This window comes from Arachis hypogaea, chromosome 10 (assembly GCF_003086295.3).
Source record: "Arachis hypogaea cultivar Tifrunner chromosome 10, arahy.Tifrunner.gnm2.J5K5, whole genome shotgun sequence".
Lineage (NCBI taxonomy): Eukaryota > Viridiplantae > Streptophyta > Magnoliopsida > Fabales > Fabaceae > Arachis > Arachis hypogaea.
The window spans coordinates 35,228,619-35,235,312 of record NC_092045.1 but is presented as its reverse complement, the minus strand read 5'-3'; positions in this window follow the sequence as shown (position 1 = coordinate 35,235,312).

The following is a 6,694-nucleotide window of genomic DNA, read 5'->3' as shown; positions in this document are numbered from 1 at the left end:
GTCTACGTGGACGACATGCTAATAAAGACACAAAATGAAGAGATGCTAATGTCCAACCTGACCCAAGTATTCGACACTATAAGACGGCATGGCATGCGATTCAATCCCACAAAATGTACCTTCACAGTAGAAGCTGGAAAATTCTTAGGTTTTATGCTCACACAGAGAGGAATCTAGGCAAACCCGGATAAATACCGGGCCATACTCGACATGAAGAGTCCGACTTATGTCAAAGAGGTACAACAACTCAATGGGAGGTTAGCAGCCTTGTCCAGATTTCTAGCTGGATCGGTAATAAGATCTCTTCCCTTCTATGCCACTCTAAGGAAAGGAAAGAATTTTGAATGGACAACGGAGTGCGAGCAAGCCTTCTAAGATTTCAGAAGGTTCCTGGGACAGCCACCTATCCTAACTCGGCCACGGGAAGGAGAACCACTCATATTGTACCTTGCGGTAGGAAATTGGGGAGTAGCCTCAGCACTAGTTCGAGAAGACGACAATGGGCAACAACCCATATACTTCATCAGTAAAGCATTACAAGGATCCAGCTGAACTACCAAAAAATAGGAAAGTTTGCCTACACTCTCATACTAACATCTCGACGATTTCATCCATACTTCCAAGCCCACACCATTAGGGTTCGGACCAACCAGCCAATAAAATGGATTTTACAGAAAACAGACCTGGCAGGCAAAATCTTGCAATGGGCAGTCGAGTTGTCCGAATTCGATCTTCAATACGAAGCTCAGACAGCCATCAAATTGCAATACCTGGCCGACTTCATTGCAGAATTTACAGACACACCAAAAATCCCCACATAATGGAATCTCTACATGGATGGTTCCTTAAATAAAACTGGAAGCGGTGCGGGTGTGATAATTGAAAGCGACCAAGGAACCCAAATCGAACTCTCCCTCAAATTCGGGATCCCTGCCTCAAACAACCAAGCAGAATTTGAGGCACTACTAGCTGGTTTGAAGCTGGCAAGGGAGGTTGGAGCTCAAAAACTTATCATCTTCAGTAACTCACAAGTAGTCACTTCACAAATAGCAGGAAGCTACCAAGCCAAGGATCCCACCATGAAAAAGTACTTGGACAAAACCAGGGAACAACTTGGACAACTCGGAGAATATGAGGTCCATCACATACCCCGAGAACAGAATGCCCGAGCTGACGCACTCTCAAAACTAGCTAGCACCAAACCAGGGGGCAACAATAGAAGCCTCATCCAAGAAATTCTGCAGAATCCATCAATCTCGAAAGAAGAAAAAGTCTTGGCCATAACAGGTCAGGATCAATGATGGATGACTCCCATAATTAATTACCTCAATATTACACTATCATAAACAATACTCTATACAAAAGAGGTTGAAATAGGAGGCACAATATTACACTATCATAAACAATACTCTATACAAAAGAGGGATTTCAATACCATTGTTAAAATGTGTACCAACTTCTAACACAAAGGAAGTTCTAGAAGAAGTACACAGTGGCATTTGTGGCAATCACCTCGTAGCGCAAGCACTTACCAAAAAAGTACTTCGGGCAGGGTTTTATTGGCCAACTCTATAAAAGGAAGTTGTTCAGAGGGTTACCTGAAACTGTAGGTTGATCTCGGACGAGATCTTCTGTGCTGGTCGGAGCCGACGTGTCCGGCAGGTGTATAGCGGCCGGAGCTGGTGTGTCCGACTTGTGGAATTGAGAATTCTGCTAATCCCTTGTCACCGAAGGGTGGGGGGTACCTGCAAGGGACTCCGATGCTTAAGTTAGCAAGGGTATTAAATAGGTATTGAGTAGAATCAGAATATGAGTTATACCTGGGTGCTCCAGTGTATTTATAATGGTGAGGAGTGACCTTCTGTGGATAAGATAAGTTAGTTATCTTATCTTATCTTTATCTTCAAGTGAAGTCATCTTATCTTCAAGGGAACCGCCCTTCTCTCAGTAGGCTTGGGCTGCCTTAGGATTTGGGGCGTGTTCCTCTATTTGGGCCCTTCTTTGGGCTTTCCTAGTGACTTGGTCGAGCTCTTAAGAAAGAGGTCGAGTTGTCCTGACCTGAAGAGGTCGGTCGCTTTGTCTATTGAACATCCCGGGTCGGACAGCTCGACCCAGGGTATGAACAGTGCCCCTACTTGAGCTCGGTCTTCTTTTTTGAGGTCGAGTCCTTGACTTCGGTCCTTCTTTGGGGAAGCCGAACTCAAGCATCTTGTCAATTCCTTTGTAGCAGTTTTTGAATGTAGAACGTTTCCTCTAAAAGCGCGTGTTTTTATATCGGTGCTTTGGGAACGTGCGAGGGTTTAATGCTTTCATTAATTTTAGCATTAATTGCCCCGTTTCCCTTTGGATTTTTACTTTGATTTTGAAAACCCAGAAATGGTTTCTCTCCTTCGCTCTTTTCGTAACTTCTTTTCTCCGCCCCCTTTCCTCTCTGTTTTTCGTCTGCGGTTCTACTTTCTTGTGTTGCGACATCGCTTGGCATTTTTTCTGGAGCTTCTGTTTTCGCCTGGAGTTTTGTAGTTTCACGTTTCTCCCTGTGACATTACTCTTGTTCGCGTTCTTTCTTTTGCTTGTGAGAGGGCGTTTCTAGATTTCGTCTTCCATCTTCAATTTCTTTGAAGCTTGCCGCTCTTTCAGGTTGGTACTAGCTTTCTTGCTTCTTTCGTAGCTTCGTCTTCAGTTTTTAGGTGAAGCTTTGATTTTGCATGTTTGAAAGTTTGAATCTTTTTGTGGTCTTGTATTTGCTTGTCACTGTAACATGTTTTTCCTGTCTTTCTTTTGTGCATTCTCTTGGCATTTCCGTCGAGGCTTTCTAGGGTTTTATTGTTGCTTTTGGTTGTTTCCTGTCTTTGATGATTTCTACTTGGCGTGCTTTGATTTTTGGGAATGCTTTTTGCTTGGTAGACTGTAATGACTTTTTGTGTTTTTCTTTGATGAAAAATGTTTACTGTTTTGAATTCTTTCTGAGAAATGCTGGGGTGCAAGCTGTAGATCTTGCCTGGAAACCTTGCTTTGTTACTGCCTCCAAAGGATGCCCCAGGACTTTGGTTTGAGTCTTGGGATTTTCCTTTTCTTGTTTCTTCGCCTGTATCGTATTGACCGAGTTATTTTCTCCCTTTGTCCGGGATGTTTTTAGTAACCCCATCTTCTTTTCTTACTTATAGGATTAGTTGGCCTCATGTCTTCTCGCAATAACATTGTAGAGATGTCTTCCAGAGTTCCCAAGGGGATGTCTGATTGGCTAGACTCCCTTGTTTTGTTGTGTGTTTCTATTGTGGATGCTGAATTTTGCACAGAGCTAAGGAAGCGCCATAGGATTTGTGGTAACAATGCTCGTGAGGAGGATTACGAGCTTGTTGTTCTTGATTCTAATGAGAGAGTTTGTTTTCCGACTTCCATTGAGAGGAAGCATCCCTTCTTCTATGCCTATGAATACTTCTTCAGTCAGTTGAACGTTACTTTTCCTTTTACTACTTTCGAGACCGACCTGTTGTGGTCGTGTAATATTGCCCCATCCCAGCTTCACCCAAATTCCTGGTGTTTTATTAAAATTTTTCAACTTCTCTGCCGAGAATTAGATGTAACACCCTCTCAGACTCTTTTTCTTTATTTGTTTGTTTCCGCCAAGCCTGGCGGTTCTTCAAAAAAGAAAGCTTCCTGGGTTTCCTTCAAGTCCACCCAGGGCCATAAAGTTTTTGCTATGTATAATGAGTCCTTTAAGGACTTCAAGAATTACTTCTTTAAGGTTCGTACTGTTGAGGGGGCCCGCCCCTTTTTTCTTGATTAAAATGATGAGCCTTCTTTCCCTCTAGAGTGGCAGAGGGATGTGAGAGTGTCTCGCTATATCTGGGAGATGCTTGATGATGTTGAGTGTGCCTTTGTTGTTGTTCTTGAGGATCTATGGGGGAAACCAGCCCATCTTGATACAAAAAGGTTTTTGAATGACCCGTCCTTGGTTTGGACTGTTTTGGGTACTTGTCTGACTTGTTTCTTAATTTTTCCTTCCTCTTATTGAGATTGTAACTCTTTACTGTGGCTGATTCTGTATTTGCAGAGATGTCAAAGAATAATGACCCCATGAGGGCCTTTAGAAAGGCGAAATAGGCAACTGCTGCTCTGAACATCTCGGCCAAGGTGGCCGGAGAGGGATCTTCTCAGGCCCCCGTGAGGCCTCCTGTGCCGAATTCTCGTGGGCCGAGAAAAGCAATTCCTACTCCTCGGTTTCGTCAGGTCAATCCTCCACAGACTTCTGCCGTTGCTTCTGGTGCTCCTTCTAGTAAGAAGCAGAAAACAACTGAGCCTTTCAACCTTGATGCTCCCGACTTTAATCCGATCGAGTTTGTAGATCAACAAATCGGTCCTTATGGTGCCCTCTCTATGGATGATGTATCACTTCTTCATCATTTTGATTATGTAACTCGAAGTGGTATTAAGTTGGCACACATGGGAGCGGCCCTGTATCGAACTTCTCAAAGTCTTCCTCTTCATGCCACCAATGCCTTTATGGAGGAGGCCAAACGGGAGTTTGATCGGATAAAAGGCTTGAAGGAGGAGCTCGAAGTGAAGGTGGCCAAGTTGAAAAAAGATCTGGCAAATGAGAAGGCGAGTTCCCTCTCTTTGGCTGCCTCTGTGAAGCTGGTTGAGGACACGGCACTGAGGCATAAGGATAGCTATGTCACATCTTATCGGGAGGGAATGCGTCTGAAGGAGGAGCTGGAGAACGTCCGAGCTGATTACTCTGAGCTTCAAGGTTATCTTGTTGACAGTGTAACTGCTGCCTACGAGAACTTGAAGGAGCAGGTTTGAGTTATTGCTCCTGAGGCCGACCTTACTCTCTTCAGCCTGGACAATGTTGTGAGGGATGGTAAGATTGTCCCTGATGACCAGGATGATGATGATGCTGACCCTCCCCCAGTGCCTTCTGTCAAAGTGTCGACCTCCTCGGTTCCTCCCGTTACGTCTGATCCGGATTGCCAGACTCTGAACCGGGATGATGGAACTGTAGATGCTGTGCCTATTCAGACTTGCCCTCCTTTCTCCCCGTACTAATGCTGCCGGGAAGGCTCCAGATCTTGGTTGACCTCCTTTTTTAAGTATTTGTGTAAATAGCCCGGTTTGTGGGCTTTGAACTCTTTTTTGTAAATCATGTTTTGTTGACTGTTGATACTCCAGTTGCTACTTTTAGCAACTTTATTTTGAAAAACAAAATGGTTTCTCTTGCTCTTGGGGTTGGCTTCAAGCGGCCTGTTGAGTCTTTGTTTTATGGTAACTGCGATATGCTTGCTTGCAGCTTTCTTTAGCATTTACCTGGAATTTTCAGAGTTGTTTTTTATCCATCCTCTTTTGATTGCTTTTGTGGCGAGGTCGAGGTCTATCGTGTCGAGTTATCTCCCCTCTGTTGGTTGATTTTCTCAATTGATCTTTTTCGAGCAACCCCTAGGGATTACTTTTTATAACCTTTTGTAGCTTTAGTCTGACTTCTTCATGTTGGTCCCCGTTTCGCTACTAGGTGATCCTTTTTCTTAGATCTTGTTCAGATCTCTTTTGAGGTTTTACCTTTTGTAACTTTATCTTTTTCGGGCCGACTTTGTCATGTCGGACATCGTTGAGTTATTCGATAATCCTCTTTCTTGGACCTTTGTTCAGATCTTTTTCAGGGATTTATCTTTTGTAACTTTATCTTTCCAGGTCGACTTTGTCACCTCGGGCTCTATCGAGTTATTTGATAATCCTCTTTCTTGGACCTTGTTCAGGTCTCTTTCAGGGATTTTTCTTGTTTTGTAAGAGTCGGTCTCTTCTAAGTTCTTTTTGTATTCCTCTTTCTTGGACCTTTGTTAGGTCACTTTCAGGGATTACTTTTACAACTTGTCTTGTAGGAGACCGACTTCGTTAGGTCGATCTTTTTTAAGTTGTTTTGTAATCCTCTTTCTTGGACCTTTGTTAGGTCTCTTTCAGGGATTACTTTTACAACTTGTCTTATAGGAGACCGACTTCGTTAGGTCGATCTCTTCTAAGTTATTTTTGTAATCCTCTTTCTTGGACCTTTGTTAGGTCTCTTTCAGGGATTACTTTTACAACTTGTCTTGTAGGAGACCGACTTCGTTAGGTCGATCTCTTCTAAGTTGTTTTTGTAATCCTCTTTCTTGGACCTTTGTTAGGTCTCTTTCAGGGATTACTTTTACAACTTGTCTTGTAGGAGACCGACTTCGTTAGGTCGATCTCTTCTAAGTTGTTTTTGTAATCCTCTTTCTTGGACCTTTGTTAGGTCTCTTTCAGTGATTACTTTTACAACTTGTCTTGTAGGAGAAAGACTTCGTTAGGTCGATCTCTTCTAAGTTGTTTTTGTAATCCTCTTTCTTGGACCTTTGTTAGGTCTCTTTCAGTGATTACTTTTACAACTTGTCTTGTAGGAGACCGACTTCGTTAGGTCGATCTCTTCTAAGTTGTTTTTGTAATCTTCTTTCTTGGACCTTTGTTAGGTCTCTTTCAGGGATTTATTTTACAACTTGTCTTGTAGGAGACCGACTTCGTTAGGTCGATCTCTTCTAAGTTGTTTTTGTAATCCTCTTTCTTGGACCTTTGCTAGGTCTCTTTTAGGGATTACTTTTACAACTTGTCTTGTAGCAGACCGACTTCGTTAGGTCAATCTCTTCTAAGTTATAGCAATTCCTCTTTAATAGGGTTGGCCAGACCT